The sequence below is a fragment of the Nyctereutes procyonoides genome, unplaced genomic scaffold (genome assembly GCF_905146905.1).
Source record: "Nyctereutes procyonoides isolate TBG_1078 unplaced genomic scaffold, NYPRO_anot_genome, whole genome shotgun sequence".
NCBI classification, from domain to species: domain Eukaryota; kingdom Metazoa; phylum Chordata; class Mammalia; order Carnivora; family Canidae; genus Nyctereutes; species Nyctereutes procyonoides.
In genome coordinates, this window is record NW_026575124.1 from 819,941 (window position 1) to 837,510 (window position 17,570).

A 17,570-nucleotide genomic window follows, 5' to 3' on the forward strand; every position below is an offset into this window, starting at 1 on the left:
CAAACTTTGGGTATATGTAATACTCAGTAAAAGAATCACATCTAAAGCAGAACACATTTTTATTCTTTAAAATTTCTTCTCAAACTGATTATTATATTTGATTTTTCTCTTTCCAGTGATTGCTTGCTAAAAAAATCAAACATTTGACAGTCTAGGAAAGAGTGAAAAAGGTTAATTAAACTGCTGCTAAATAATTTAGGATGTGTTAAGTTATTTGGTGGCATAGATGATTAAGGCTTTTTTCCTTAAAATGTCTAGTTGGGAATGCTTTTACAATGGAGAGTTTTCAGAGTAAGCTACCTTCACCTCAGGCCTCCTTGCTCTTCCTGTTCCAGAGTATTTTCTTCCATTCTGCTGGGACCAATTAGTTCTTGGCTCATCAGTTCTTTTAGTTTCTCTGTTGAAGATGAGCTTAACCATGTTTATAATCTGTGAACATTAAATTCCCAGCCAGTGATCTAAACCACATTGAATTTAAGTATTTTCAAATGTAGGTGATTTATTTTCTTTGAATTTAGATCATAGCATTTACTTATTTATTTATTTATTTATTTTATTTATTTATTTTTTTAAGATTTATTTATTAATGATAGACATAGAGAGAGAGAGAGGCAGAGACACAGGAGGAGGGAGAAGCAGACTCCATGCTGGGAGCCCGACGTGGGACTCGATCCTGGGACTCCAGGATTGCGCCCTGGGCCAAAGGCAGGTGCTAAACCGCTGAGCCACCCAGGGATCCCCTAGATCATAGCATTTAAAAATGAAAAGACCTGGGGCATCTGAGTGGCTCAGTCGGTAGAGTGTCTGACTCTTGATTTTTTTTTTTTTTAAGATTTTATTTATTTACTCATGAGAGACAGAGAGAGAGAGAGGCAGAGACGTAGGCAGAGGGAGAAGCATGCTCTTTGCGCGAAGCCTGATGTGGAACTTGATCCCGGACCCCAGGATCACACCCTGAGTCAAAGGCAGACGCTCAACTGCTAAGGCATCCACGCATCCCTGACTCTTGATTTCGGATCAGGTCACAATCTCAGGGTCATGAGATCGAGCCCTGTGTCAGACTCTGTGCTCAGCGCAGAGTCGGCTTGAGATTCTCTCTCCTTTCTCTGCTTTCCCCATGCTTGTGCTCCATACATATATACATACATACATACTTTAAAAAAGCCAAAGAGACCTTAGAAATAGTGGTTATTACATATTGGTGATGATTATTCTAGTTCTGTTGCAGGTATAACCACATTTTAAGACACTGCAAATTAGTGTTATGTTTAGAGAAGGTAGTATGACTACAAGTCTCAATCATTTCAAAAATATTTGTAAAATAACTGAAATAGTATGCTAGTAAGAAACATGGACTGTGTGTGTAAATTTAAGTAATTTCAAATAACACTTAAAGCTAGATTGGCATACAATTTAAAACATAATTGTCACATTTTAATTGTGTATGTGTTAGTCATAAAATAGCTTGTACCATGATCAAATCCAATAGTTCAGTGGATGCTGGAAAGGAGGAGGAGCTGGATGAGCTGAAGATGTTGTTTGATGTCATTTGCTTGGTATATATAGCAAGGCAGGCTAAGTTTGACCTTTCAGCATTTCAGGCGGGGTCTCCAGGCATGCTGTTGCAGTTATCTGTTGCCAAAGAACAAAACCATTTCCAACTTGACATAAAACTCTCAAGGTTCTACGTATTGACTAGGCTTATCAAAGTGATTTTTGCATAAGTTCTTTCACACACTTGTAGTCTGTTGGGCCTTGTGTTTTCTCAAAGGCTTCCTTCTAGACTCAGATGTCTGGCACTGGAGTAGTGAAGTTCAGATAACTAGGAGCTGAATTAACTCTTTGAACATCACTATCTCTATTTCTTTGTAGTCCCAGCATAGGAGCTTCATAGTAGCCAGACTTCTTACATGGAGGCTTAGGGTTCCAAAAGCACTTGATCTGAATAAGAGAGCCAGAAGGGAGGTGTATTGTCTTTTATGACCTAAATTCAGAATCAGTGTCATTTCTACTGCATTTTATTCATTAGAAGTGAGTCATTAAGGCCAACCCATATTCAAAGGAAAGGGAATTAGACTCCACCTCTTTTTGGGAAGAGTGTCAAGAATATGCAGACATATTTCAAAGCCACTTCAGTTGTTCTTGGGCCACAAATTATTTACATTCCTCCCGAGTGCAAAACACACTTACCCCACTTACCCTTTCTCAGAGAGTTTTTTTGTTTTGTTTTGTGTAAATATGGAACACTTCATGAATGTGTATGTCATCCTTGTGCAGGAGCCCTGCTAATCTGCTCTGTATTATTCCAGGTTTAGTGTATGTGCTGCCAAAGTGAGCACTAGGAGGGGTCTTACCTAATAATACAGCATCAGGTTCAGGCTTGATGTCTAGGATCTTATCACCTAAATCAGATCCAGGTGCAGGTAAGGCTATTTGGATATAGCTCCTTGGGTATAGCTCCCCGGGTACCATTGCTTTCACTTTGAAGACTTGTAAGCCAAAGAGCTATGTTCTCTCTCCCACCGGTATGCAACGGTGGACAGGCATAAGATAACCATTATGGGCACTGCTCTTCAAAAATAAAGAAAAATATAAGGAACACAATAGTTGCTGGTCCACAGCAAATCTGAAATCCAGCCAGACCTGTATTATGACTTTGATTAGGGCTCAGCTGTATTGCCTAGGAACCATCCTTCATAGCTCTTGGTTTTGCCCTCTCGATTATTGTTCCTTTTCCATAAAATGTATTCTTTGTCTGCAGATGAGTAATTTCCTAAACCATAGGATTTGAGCATGAAGGTGGTGTGTGTCCCAAAAACCTCTTTTCATTTTGAATTGTCTTTTTTAGTACAAGATGACAATATTGCTCAACACAGAATTCTCTGTGAATCTTTTTGAGAGGTTCACTCTGTTAGACAAAAGCCGTGCTTACACAATGATATAAGCCTTCCTCCACCTTAGCCTCGCAGAAGAGGAAAAAGTTTTCCTTGACCCTCCCTCTTAAGATCCCTGAATGGGTCTGAAAATTAAATTGGCAAAGATTAAAAGGAGAAAAGCATACATGTCTATTTAATATAAATTTTATGTGACAGTGAAGCCTTTATTAGTAAATGAAGACCTGAAGAAATGTTTATTTTTTAAGTTTTAATTTTAATTCCAGTTAACATATGGTGTAATATTAGTTTCAGATGTACAATTTGGTGATTCACCCCTTCCATACATCACCTGGTGCTCACCACAAGTGTACTCTTTAATCTCCATCACCTATTTCACCCATCCCCCCATCCAGCTCCCTTCTGGTAACCATCCATTTGTTCTCTATAGTTAAGAGTCTATTTCTTGGTTTGCCTATTTCTTCCCCTATGCTCATTTGTTTTGTTGCTTAAATTCCACATATGAGTGAAGTCATATGGTATTTGTCTTTCTCTGACTTACTTCACTTAGCTTAATGCTCTGTAGCTCTATCCACATTGTTGCAAATGACAAGATTTCATTCTTTCTTATGGCTAATATTCCATTGTGTGTATGTATGTACAGCTTCTTTATCCATTCATCTATTGATGGACACTTGGGCTGTCTCCATAGTTTGGCTGTTGTAGATAATGTTGCTATAAACATTGATTGGGGTGCATGTATCTCTTTGAATTAGTATTTTTGTGTTTTTTGGGTAAATACCTAGTGGTGTAATTGCTGGATGGTAAGGTAGTTCTATTTTTAACCTGAAGAAATGTTTAAACCTGAGTGTTTTTATGCTAGGCTTGATGAAGAGTGGGCAGTTGTGGAGAAATGTAATAAGACAAAGAGAATGAGGAAAGTGTAGTAAGCTGGGGGAAATTTAGCAAGCTCTGTTAGGATTCTTCTCTATGTCCCTTTGCCTTTGGAGATTAAGAATGCTCCCTTCTGGGCAGGCAGCCCAGGTGGGTCAGCGGTTTAGCGCCGCCTTCTGCCCAGGGTGTGATTCTGGAGACCCGGGATCGAGTCCCACATCGGGCTCCCTGCATGGGGCCTGCTTCTCCCTCTGCCTGTGTCTGTGCCTCTCTCTCTCTCTGTGTCTCTCATGAATAAATAAATAATATATGTATGTATATATACATATATATATCTATATATAAAGAATGCTCCCTTCTTGCAGGTACAGGGAGGGCACCTCTCATATGACCTATTTCAGGGGAGAATAGCAGTGGAAAGGCCAGAGTGACTTTCCTGCTTCTGCCATTTTCTCAAGCTTCTTCAGCTTAAAATACTCAATATGCCAAGGTACCTTATTTTGGGGTAGAATGTTCTAAACCCTCTCAGCTCCATTTAAAGTTTTTGTGGGAAAACACCTTTAAGATATTTTTTTTAAGATTTTATTTATTCACAAAAGACAAAGAGAGAGAGACAGAGAGAGAGAGAGAGAGAGAGAGAGAGAGACAGAGAGACAGGCAGAGAGAGAAGCAGGCTCCAGGCAGGGAGCCTGACATGGGACTCGATCCCGGGACTCCAGGATCACGCCCTGAGCTGAAGGCAGGCGCCAAACTGCTGAGCCTCCCAGGGATCTCCCACCTTTAAGATTCTTAGACAGCTTTTTGTTTGAAAGGAATTATGAGGCACCACTTTATATTGAATCTCTTTGGATATTTGACCTACCTACACTAGGGTTGGTCACCTATTACCAGTGAGTTAAGATGTGTTTTTACATTTTTAAAGGGTTGTTAAAAAAAAAAAAGAATGTTCAACAGAGACTGTATATGGCCCTCAAAGCCTAAAATATTTATTTTTGCCTTTATAGAAAGAGTTTGCCAATCCTTGGTCTGAATAAAAGTTTAATCCTTAGGCCATGTGTCCCTGACACTGTCTTGGACTTGGTCTTTCTCTGGAGGGCATTTCTTTTTTTAAAAAAAGATTTTATTTATTTATTCATGAGAGAGAGAGAGAGAGGCAGAGACACAGGCAGAGGGAGAAGCAGGCTCCACGCAGGGAGCCTGACGTGGGACTCGATCCTGGGTTTCTAGGACCACACCCTGGGCTGAAGGTGGCACTAAACCACTGAGCCACCCAGGCTGCCCCAGGAGGGCATTTCTTAATTTGAGAAATGTTTGCTATTTGGAAGTAAGGAATAGTTTATTTTTGGACCTAGCAAGTTCTGACTCCTTTATATTTCCTCTGTATTCTTTTTGAAAATATGTAATTTCTTCTTTTTCTCATCTCTCTCTACTTGTACTTTATGATACTTAACAACAACAACAAAAATAGTTGGTACTTCTGATATGCTGCCTGGAAATCTTACCCATATTCATAAGTTCATTGATTATATTTTCTCTTTTCAACATGATTTCAGGTGACAGTTTTGCTAAACTTTCCACTTAGCTAATAGGATTTTCCTTTTTTTCCACTTCCAGTGATACTTTTCTCACTTTTTTTTTAAAAAGATTTTATTTATTTATTTATGAGAGACACAGAGAGAGAGAGAGGCAGAGACATAGGCAGAGGGAGAAGCAGGCTCACTGCAGGAAGCCTGATGTGGGACTCGGTCCTAGGACTGCAGAATCATGACCTGATCCAAAGGCAGACACTCGACTGCTGAGCAATGGTGCCGCTTGCTTTTCTCACTTTTTTTTCTTTCTTTTTTTTTTTTTTTTTAAAGATTTTATTTATTCATTCATGAGAGAGGCAGAGACAGGCAGAGGGAGAAGCAGGCTCCATGCAGGGAACTCAACATGGGACTTGATCCCAGGTTTCCAGGATCAGGCCCCGGCCAAAGGCGGCGCTAAACCACTGAGTCACCCGGGCTGCCCTCTCACTTTCTTTTAAGCTAAGGATGGGCAACTTTATTCTGTTAGGGGCCAGACAATACATATTTTTGGCTTTAGGGACCATGGGGTCAGTGGCACATCTAGTTAGCTTTGCTGTTGTAGTGAGGAGGCAAAAACAAACAATATATAAGTAAATGGGTGTGGCTGTGTTTCAGTAAAACTTTATTTATACCAAAGCAGCAATTGAATTTTACAGGTAGTTTATGGTTTGCCAATCCCATTTGTCTTTGTTTTTAAAGACTTTATTTATTCATTCATGAGAGACACACACAGAGAGGCAGAGACATAGGCAGAGTGAAAAGCAGGCTCCATCCCAGGACCCCAGGATCGTGACCTGAGCCAAAGGCAGACACACTCAATCACTGAGCCACCCAAGCCCCCCCGCCCGCCCTGTTTTAAGTGTTTATTGATAGCTTCCTTGAGGCTTTTCTTTTTTTTTTTTTTTTTTAATTTTTATTTATGATAGTCACAGAGAGAGAGAGAGAGGCAGAGACACAGGCAGAGGGAGAAGCAGGCTCCATGCACGGGGAGCCCGACGTGGGATTCAATCCCGGGTCTCCAGGATCGCGCCCTGGGCCAAAGGCAGGCGCCAAACCGCTGCGCCACCCAGAGATCCCCCTTGAGGCTTTTCCTAACAGTGACACTAAGATCCTTCAGGCTCTCACTAACACTTTTAGCCTTTTCTGGCTTTTTCCTGCCACCTGATCCAGAAGCCAAATGTCTACATTTTTTGGAAGCAACCCTATAACCAAAATCTGTTTTGGTTTTCTATTGCTGCATAGTATACCATACTAAACTTAGTGGGATAAAATAACAGTCCTTTTTTTTTTAATCTTTTATGATTCGGATGTTTGAACTTGGCTAGGCAGTTTCTTCTCAGGGTTTCTCATGTGGATGCAATTAGATGATAGCTGGGGCTGGAATCATTTAAAAAGCAAAAAGCTTCCTCTCTTACACAGTTGGAGGCAGATGGCAGTTGGGCCTGGAGTCATCTCCAAGGATTCCTCATTCACATATCAGGTGGCTGAGCTAGGAAGATTCAACCAATTTCTTGGATGGCTCTATAATCCTCTGACTCCTCATCCTTTACTCCAGCATGAGGGTTTTAGGGTACCTGGATATCTTGCATGGTGATTCTGGAGTCCAAAGTTGTCCTCAGAGAGTACCAGGAAGAAGTTTTATCATCTTTTATGACCTAACTTTTTTTTTTTTTTTAAGATTTCATTTATTTATTCATGAGAGATACAGAGAGAGAGACAGAGACACAGGTAGAGGGAGAAGCAGGCTCCATGCAGGGAACCCGACGTGGGACTCTATCCTGGGTCTCCAGGATCACACCCTGGGCTGCAGGCGGCGCTAAACCGCTGCGCCACGGGGGCTGCCCCAATTTTTTTTTTTTTTAAGGATTTTACTTATTTATTCATGAGGGAGAGAGAGAGAGAGAGAGAGAGAGGCAGAGGCACAGAGGCAGGGACACAGGCAGAGGGAGAAGCAGGCTCCATGCAGGGAGCCCGATGTGGGACTTGATCATCAGTCTCCAGGATCAGGCCTTGGGCTGAAGGCGGCGCTAAACCCCTGAGCCACCCGGGCTGCCCTATGACCTAACTTATGAGGTTATTCAGTGTCCCTTCTATTTCATTCTTTTCATGGGCAGGAGAGAATTAGACTCTACATTTGTTGGGAGTAGGATCAAAGAATGTACGAACATGTTTTAAAACACAAAATACATACACCTATAAAAAGTTTGGAAGCTCCCCCCCCCAAAAAAAAAAAGTTTGGAAGCTGGAATATAGAAGATTATACTTTTTTAGAACAAGCTTTCTTTTCCTTGTTCATGGGGGTAGAGGTAGATTACCTGCATTTAATGTTTGAGAATCGAGGTGTGGAATAGCATGTAGGAGACATCACAGCAATAAACACCTCTTTTCTTTAGAGAAGGAAACAAATGACTGTCTTTTAGAAATAGGACCTGGAAGCTTTGGACTTGGCATTCTTTTTATTTTTTATTTTTTATTTTTTTTGTATAAGACAAGGCATAATGGTGCTTCCATCCCAAAAGAAGAAACAAAAGAAACAAAGAAGAAAAACTATCAGACTTTGGAAAATTCTACCATTTATAGATTTGTTTGAGTCTCCGGGTAGCATTTTTATAAGGATTAAAGAGTATGTTTGACTGTCATTTCCAATTTCAGTTGAGTTTGTTTAGCTAGCTTTCTTAATGCTGGCAGGGATACTTCTAAGGGAAAATTTATATATCATGAGAGATTCATCCAAATTCTCTGATGATCTGAAACAAGATAGGAAGTTGTTATAGAATTAACTACCTGCTATATTACTCTTTCCACTTCTGGAGAAGAAATGCCTGTATTTAATCATTTACCTGTTTTATTTTTCTTGGTTGTCAGGTTTATATAGGTTGTTGAATTGGGGGTAGAGAGAAAAAGCTTTTATTTTAAGCGAGTCAGTTATTTTTTTTTACTTGGTACTTGAAAATACTTTTTTACAAAGCTTTAATAGAGTCCTCTAAAAATGTGCCAATTGGTAGCGATAAAAGAACTTTCAGACTAGTCAGAAAATAAAATTTTGGAATGAGTTACATTCCCCAAAATGGGAGGACAGTACATATCTATTTTGAACTCCTAAAAATGGTCAAGACTTCTCACTATAGTCCTTTAACTTTAGTTGCAACTTGGAAGAGGCAACATGTCCTTTTGGGATTAGCCTTCTATAACTCTTTCACTTGTTTTGTTTGTCCACATTCTCATTCCGTGCCCCCCCCCAGTTGATACGCATTACCAAATGAAAGGTACCTGTTGGTTTGGAGGCAGTAGAAGTGAGGGGAAGAAAGAGTTAATTTTTCATGCTTTTAAATTCATTAATATTACTTAACTAATTTCAACTAGATGAAAACTTATCTTTTAAAATATTTAATGGATGATACACTGCATGCATTATGCATTAATTTTGAGAATTATAATATAGTAGCGTGGATTTATGAATGACATGGACAGCAAATTATTTCCAACCTAAATTGCCCTGTTCATTTTTGGACAGAATAATTACTTGCTAGAGCAATATTTTTCAGGCATGCTATAAGCCAAGAGAGTAGTTGGAAGGATCTGAATGAATGCTGAGTATAAAGATTTTTGGTACAAGTTGGTTTTACTTTTTCTTAGAGTGTCGGGATTAGTTTGATCCTGTGTGAGGAAAAAAGCTGCTTTGTGAAATCCATAATTCCATAGAGACTGGTAGTATTAGAGATATTTTTAATTTGGATCTTAGAAAGCCAGAAGATCTGAGCACTAATACACCTTTTCCTAATGTATGAATGAGTTCAAAACATGTTGACTTAATGTTTAGTTTGGGTATTGATTTCTGGTTTTGTGTTTTTAAGCAGTATGTATATATTTGAATCAAGTTAGTTTTTATTTAATCATTTTGTCCTTTAATGTGACGCATATCAGTAGAAGACAACTATTTTGAAAATAACAGATGTAGTTAATATTCTTACGATTGTACAGGTGTTGACTGGCAAAATCTTTTGGATTAGTAAAAGCATTTGTCAGATGTAGACTTTTAATTCGTTGTAAAAATGTACCATCTATTTTATTGGTGACTGTAATTAACGAAAGTAGTTCAGACAAAAGATTCTAAGTATTTCTGAAATGATGAACCTTTTGGTTTTTTTTTTAGATAGTGCTGTATTTTACACTATACATCAGGGGGAAAAGGCAGTCAATATCATTCAAATAATTTTTGTTGTCAGTTATGGGTCTTTCAGGAATGACCAACTTTAAAAATGGCTTGTTCTCAGAGTCTTAAAAAAGCATGTTTTATCTAGCCTTCCTTAAAAAAAAATACACACACACACACACACACATATATACATACATAAGTATATGTGAGAGTAGAAAAGGATGTTTCCCTTCCTTGAGCTTTTGCATTAAAATTTTCACTTTCCATAGTATCTACTACATACTGAATGAAATTCATCATTAAAGGATTAAAAATTAAGCAAATCATGATTTTCACACAAATATAAAAAGCACATGTAAAAGATGTTGTTTAACTCATTAATTAATTGGAAAAACCTATAAGATGCTAAAAGTGGTTAAGAAGAATTTAAGTACCACACATATATAGAATCAAGAATGCTGAAATGAATTTACAAATTGATGCAAAACTGGCTTTATTTTACAGGGGCATGAGGGAACTCATTCCTCTCTCTACTGGACAGAATTTATTTGCACGTATATGGACAAGAATCCTCAGCATTGCTATCAGTTATCTACAACTTTTTTTTTAAAGATTTATTTATTTATTTATTTATGATAGACAGAGAGAGAGAGAGAAGCAGAGACACAGGAGGAGGGAGAAGCAGGCTCCATGCCAGAGCCCGATGTGGGACTCAATCCCGGGACTCCAGGATCGTGCCCTGGGCCAAAGGCAGGCGCTAAACCGCTGAGCCACCCAGGGATCCCAGTTATCTACAACTTATATAACAGCTCAAAGATCATGGAGGATGCAAATCTGGTAGAATCAGATATCTAGGAAAGATGCACATTACACAATGCCTGGTTTTCCACTGAAGATGCCTAGTGATCTTTTTGATCCATTTCAGTCTTTTGCAGTTTGCCATAAAAGAACAAAAATAAATGGGTCTGTATTCTAGTTTTTCTATGTCAGTTAGTTTTAGGGATTTACTATTATTCCTTGTAAATAAAGTCAGTTTTCAAAGTGTAAGAAAATCAAGTTATTCTTAGGTTGGCATTTTCTGATATTTTGACATTAGAGTACTTCCTTAGGTTAGTGTTGAATTTTGGACTTTTAAAATTGGGGTATAATGTATTAGTTTCAAGTGTACAACATGATTTGATGTTGATGTTTATATACCCTGCAAAAATGATCACCACAATAAATCTAGTTACCCACTATCAACATATAAAGTAAAAAAACATTTTTCCTGTAATGAGAACTTTTAAGATTTGTTCTCTTTGCAAGTTTCAAATATGTGCTACAATATTTTGACTATAGCGAATTTTGAAATATTAACAAATACTTAAGTTGTAGCTTCAAGTGGTTAGGTAGTAGCAAGGCCTATAAGACTACCCAGTGCCTAATATTTTATAGATATTCAATAATTAAAGGTATTATAATAATTGAGGGAGGTAGAACTCACTTGCCATATTATAGTTCTTATTTGTTTATTTACTTGTATATTTTTAAAAAGATTTTTATTAATTTATGTATTTGAGAGAGAGAGTGAGCCTGAGCTCGGGCTGACACAGGGCTCTATCCCACAACCCTGAGATCATGACCTGAGCCAAAGGCAGATGCTTAACCAACTGAGCCACCCAGGCAGCCCTCTATTGTAGTTCTTAAAAGTACATATTAATTTATTATAACTAGCAACTTCCCATTCTAAATACTTTTTACTTGGATAGTTGAACCCACAGAAGGGAGGATATGGAATTGGCATTATCTACTCCAAATTCATGCTGTCTTGTTTGTTTTCTTTTTTAAAGATTTTATTTATTTATTCATGACAGACACACAGAGAGGGAGAGAGAGAGGCAGAGACACAGGCAGAGGGAGAAGCAGGCTCCACGCAGGGAGCCCACCATGGGACTCGATCCTGGGTCTCCAGGATCTGGCCCGGGGCTGAAGGCGGCGCTAAACCGCTGAGCCACCCAGGCTGCCCCATGCTGTCTTATTTTTAACTGGACCTTTTCAGCCTCATGACTTTTTATTCCCTTGCACATCCCTGATTTTGAAGCAGCAGTGTGGTATAGTGGAAAGAAATAGCATTTATAGTCTTGTAGGCCTGGGTTTGAATCACCACCCCACCACTTACTAGCTGTTATATCTTGGAAAATTCTCACAACTCAAATTCTCCAATTAAATGAATAATAAAGGGATCTCTGGGTGGCGCAGCGGTTTAGCGCCTGCCTTTGGCCCAGGGCGCGATCCTGGAGACCTGGGATCGAATCCCACGTCAGGCTCCCGGTGCATGGAGCCTGCTTCTCCCTCTGCCTGTGTCTCTGCCTCTCTCCCTCTCTCTGTGTGACTATCATAAATAAATAAAAAATTAAAAAAAAATAAATGAATAATAAATACTAAACAAGATTATATGAAATTCATATCCAAAGGATGTAACAGTGCCTGGCACATGGTGGGTAGTAAATGTTAGTTTCCTTATCTATTCCTGTCAAGCCCTCATGCTTTCTCTACTCTTGTTCCCATTACTGAAATAATTGGAGTCATTTGGTATGACTGCCCTCATCTTACTTTCATCTCTGTATTTCTTTTTGTCATTTGTGTTTCAGAAATTTGTTTCTTTTATCTCACAAGGATGTTAGGATTAAAGAAGATAATGTGTATGAAATTGCTTAGTGCATCTCCTAGCACATATTAGGTATTAAATAGATTAACTGAATCTAAATGTAAGGTTAATTTTATTTCTGATATTTTTTACTCCTATAACTATTACCCTTCTCCCTAGCATGTGTGATTATCTTCTCTTTCGAAGTATTCCCTATTTTGGGGGGAAAACCTCTGTTGTGCCTGGCTTTGCTAGAACTCTGGCTAATACCCTATTTCTTTTATTTCTTTTTTTAAAATATTTCATCTTTTTTTTTTTAAGATTTTGTTTATTCATTAGAGATACACAGAGAGAGGAAGAGACATAGGCAGAGGGAGAAACAGGCTCCATGCAGGGAGCCCAATGTGGGACTTGATCCCGGCAGTCCAGGATCATGCCCTGAGCCAAAGGCAGACGCGCAACCACTGAGCCATCCAGGTGTCCCGCTTTTATTTCATAATTGTTAAACTTTCAGTTGAATAAATAAGGGGTTTGGCCTCCACTGTTTTACCACCTGTCACATTAAATCCCTGGTATATGGTTCTGATATACCATAATTTTCTCCTGCATCTGAAACAGCACCCTCCCACTCAAGGTCCCACAAGGCTTAAATGTAGTAGGCATTTAATGAATATTAGTTGAATAATGAATGGAATGAGAAACTTTAGAGTACTATCACTGAGAGCTCTCTAATACTTTCAATCAATGGGTTTTAAGAAAATCTGGTAAGAAACTATTATACCTAAATTCAATCTAACTGGATGCTTGTATAAATATGCATTTTATTTTTCTGAGATCCCATGGTTTGTATCAGATTCAGGAAGAAATTTTATTTATTTTTAAATATTTTATTATTTATTAGAGAGAAAGAGAAGGAGAGTACAGAGGGAGAGTGAAAGCGAGAAGCAGGTTCCCCGCTGAGCAGAGAACCAGAATTGCAGCTTGATCCCAGGATCCGGAGATCATGACCCAAGTGGAAGGCAGATGCTTAACCAACTGAACCACCCAGGAGCTCCCAGAAAGAAATTTTTAATACTATGTTTTAGAGAAAGTTTAACTCTGTCAAAAGTTCATTAAAAAAAAAACAACAACAACAGTAAAATCAGCAATTCATTGAAGTAATAATTAGTAAGAATTTACTATGCAGGGCAGCCCCAGTGGTGCAGCGGTTTAGTGCTGCCTGCAGCCCGGGGTGTGATCCTGGAGACCCAGGATCGAGTCCCACGTCGGGCTCCCTGCATGGAGCCTGCTTCTCCCTCTGCCTATGACTCTGCCTCTCTCTCGCTCTCTATGAATAAATAAATAAAATCTTAAAAAAAAAAAAGAATTTACTATGCATACATCAAAAAGACAGTTTGCATACTGTGCACTCCAACCAAAACATGGAATTGAGGCTTAGAGATATATTGTTGTAAAGCAGCTTATATAGTACAAGGCAATGAGTATAAAGTGATTAATTACAATATTAGAATTTTCTTGAATGAGGGATGCCTGGGTGGCTCAGTGGTTGAGCATCTGCCTTCGGCCCGGGTAGTGATCTCAGGGTCCTAGGATCGAGTCCTGTGGGGAGCCTGCATCTCCCTCTGCCTATGTCTCTGCCTTTCTCTCTGTGTCTCTCATGAATGAATAAATAAAACATCTTTCTTTTTTTTTTTTTTTTTAAGAATTTTCTCAAATGAAAGGAAATTGAATAGCAGTTACCTCATATCAATTTGGGGGAACTATTTAAATTCTGCTTTTGATTTGCAGAGTCATAACCAAGAAGTGACCCAGGTCAAGTTAACCTTGCTTTTCTTGCAAAAAAAAAAAAAAAGGAAACTAAACTGGGCTTTGTTTATATGACTAACTGGTTTTGTCTGCTCAGGGAATTTTCACGTCTGGTCTCCATGTGTGTTTGATTTATAATCCCCCGCATCCTTTTGATTATTCTCTGAGCAGGCTGAGAGCACAACAAACCAGTAGTGTCAGTTACCAGTGTTGATGTAGTCAAGCTGAAGAGTCACATATTCACTATTTCCATTAAATGAGTAGTCAGACTGGAGGGCCCCATAGTCACCATCTTCATCATTTATAGTTAACTGCTGATTTCATCCAGTTGCTTGATCCTTATGGTTACCATTTTGTGTACAAGTGGCTGCTGATAAGCATTTGAAAGCAGGAGGGAGCATGCAGTACACGAGAGAGGTTTAATGGGACACTATAAGGAGAAAAATAGCCAAGGAGTGAAAAATCCCCAGGAGTCAAGGTTTAACAATAGAACAGCTTTGTAGAAGAGGTGTCACTTATTTGATGAAGAATTTTCATCAGTTTTTTTTGTGTGTGTGTGTGTGTGTGAGAGAGATCAGGTGTTTTGTTTTTTATCAGGTTTTTAAGATCCTTTACATTTTGGATGATAATTCCTGATTTGTCAACATAGAAATAACATGTCTCGCCAATTATAGCATGTGCCCCTCCTTGTTGAGCAATGAAGGCATCAAAGACTATTCTTGTTTTGGAGTACCACTGGAGATAAACCGTTTATTTCAGATTGTACTGCTTTGAGAGCAGTTAGGTTATTGTCATAAATTTTTTTAAAAAATAGTTGCAGAAATACTAAAGAGTGATTTTTCTAATTCATTAACTCTCAATTGAGAAAGCATTCTGACAAACATGAAAACCAGAGCTTTTTTTGAATATTAGGAGTTGAAAGTAAATGGGAAGCTCACTTAGGAGTTACTTTATGCACAAAGGATCCTGAGTTTATAATCTGACTAGCATTCGAGGTGTCAAATTTAGTTATTTGGGATATAAAATATGCTATACCACACCATCCAGACCAGTTGGGTGGGAAACATTTGTATATTGTGTTATTACCACAGAGGGTGAATTACTCAATGTTATTAAGAGAGTTATGGTGGATCCCATGACCCACCAATTGGGCAACATTGACATCATGGTTATTGTTTGTCGTGTAGGCCTCAGCACACTCCCATCTTGAATGGCTGTGGCTTAAATTTAGATAGAAACAAAAAACATTCCTATGAATTTAGCTTAGCAGTCCAGGTATCATGTTTTTGTTGATAAAGGGATGATTTTCTATCTAATGGTGCCTTGAATATTGGTTTATCCAGTAAGTGAAACTGTTACTTACTTTATATAATGAGGTTATAGAGGGATTCCATTCACCTACAGATTTTTCACTGGAACTAGTGTATAGCTTAATAATTTCTTTGATGAAATAATTAAAGATATCATCATTCTCTAATTTAAAATCTGGGTCATTATATTTAGGAGTCTAGTTTCCTTCATCTGAATCAAACCAAAGGGTTTGATTATAGGGAGTCTGGAACATGCCCCAAATCAGGTCCAGTACCATTAAGGTTCTCAGGTTACTAGCAATGAAGTTTATGATGGTTATGGGCCATTCTTTTGCTTCTAAGGCTTCTTCCCAGTGTCAGGTTAATGGCCATAAGTATTAGTTGAATGGCCAAGGGAAGGATATCAGATCTTCTCATAAAGCCTTTTCCTGAATTAGTCTTTTAAGCATGTATACAAGCTGGTTCTTTGCTTGGAATTCCCTGTAGTAGGAAAACATTTTTTTTTTAAAGATTATTTAAAATAGCATGTGCAGGTACGTGAGTGGGGAGAAGGGGAGAGGGAGAGAATATCAAGCAGACTCCTTGCTGAACATGGAGCCCAATGCAGAGCTTATTTTCACAACTCTGAGTTCATCATCTGAGCCAAAATCAAGAGTCAGAGCTTAACTGATGGAGTCACTCATGTGCTCCTGGGAAAACATTTTCTAATGATTTCTTTGCTACAGTAGCAGCATCAGCTTTCCTACAGGGGATAGCTTTAACCCATCTACAAAACACACGTATCATAACAGGTACATACTGATAACCCATAGAAGGAGGCAATTGAATGAAGTCCAATTATAAATGTTCTAATGGTCTGGATTGTGGGGGAGCAACCCCCAAAGCTACTTTAGTAGTTTTACTTGGATTATATGACTAACAGGTTAAATGCTGATTATAAACCTGTTATGCCAATTTAGAACAATTATACCACCAATATTTTTTCATAATTTGGATCATTTTGCCAGTCCTGTGGTGGGTAGTCAGGTGTGGTGCTCATAATGGTGACAGTTTGAGAGATTCAGGAAGCACCAGACAGCCATTTGGGCCTTTCCAGGGTTCTCTTTTTTCATGAAACTTACATCCTTCCTGGTGCCATTTTTAGTTTCTATTATCTGATACAATTTTTGTCTGTTACACAAGTTGTCATAAGTAATGTGATTTGGATCTAAGAAAGTTTATTTAAATTATAGGGTTTTGGTACATTAGGAATATCTTGAATTAAAAGCCTTAGCATGAAAGTTAGCCATAATATTTCCCTGATAATTCGTTGTTTTTTTTTTAAATAATAAATTTATTTTTTATTGGTGTTCAATTTGCCAACATACAGAATAACACCCAGTGCTCATCCCGTCAAGTGCCCCCCTCAGTGCCCGTCACCCATTCATCCCCACCCCCCGCCCTCCTCCCCTTCCACCACCCCTAGTTCGTTTCCCAGAGTTAGGAATCTTCCATGTTCTGTCTCCCTTTCTGATATTTCCTACCCATTTCTTCTCCCTTCCCTTCTATTCCCTTTCACTATTATTTATATTCCCCAAATGAATGAGACCATATAATGTTTGTCCTTCTCCGATTGACTTATTTCACTCAGCATAATACCCTCCAGTTCCATCCACATTGAAGCAAATGGTATTTGTCATTTCTAATGGCTGAGTAATATTCCATTGTATACATAAACCACATCTTCTTTATCCATTCATCTTTCGATGGACACTGAGGCTCCTTCCACAGTTTGGCTGTTGTGGACATTGCTGCTAGAAACATCGGGGTGCAGGTGTCCCGGCGTTTCACTGCATCTGCATCTTTGGGGTAAATCCCCAGCAGTGCAATTGCTGGCTCATAGGGCAGATCTATTTTTAACTCTTTGAGGAACCTCCACACAGTTTTCCAGAGTGGCTGCACCATTTCACATTCCCACCAAGAGTGTAAGAGGATTCCCTTTTCTCCGCATCCTCTCCAACATTTGTGGTTTCCTGTCTTGTTAATTTTCCCCATTCTCACTGGCGTGAGGTGGTATTTCATTGTGGTTTTGATTTGTATTTCCCTGATGGCAAGTGATGCAGAGCATTTTCTCATGTGCGTGTTGGCCATGTCTGTCTTCCTCTGTGAGATTTCTGTTCATGTCTTTTGCCCATTTCATGATTGGATTGTTTGTTTCTTTGGTGTTGAGTTTAGTAAGTTCTTTATAGATCTTGGAAACTAGCCCTTTATCTGATTACGTCATTTGCAAATATCTTCTCCCATTCTGTAGGTTGTCTTTTAGTTTTGTTGACTGTATCCTTTGCTGTGTAAAAGCTT

The 17,570-nt window shown here is 38.7% G+C and overlaps 1 protein-coding gene and 1 non-coding gene across 3 annotated transcripts in view; one reads left to right on the forward strand and one right to left on the reverse strand.

Moving 5' to 3' along the window:
* SPATS2 (spermatogenesis associated serine rich 2) overlaps positions 1–17,570 on the forward strand; it is a 148,454-nt gene that overhangs the window by 33,328 nt on the left and 97,556 nt on the right. The window lies entirely within an intron of this gene.
* LOC129517441 (U6 spliceosomal RNA) lies at positions 2,233–2,339 on the reverse strand. Its single transcript, XR_008666009.1, has one exon. It is a non-coding gene; the product is annotated as a U6 spliceosomal RNA (small nuclear RNA).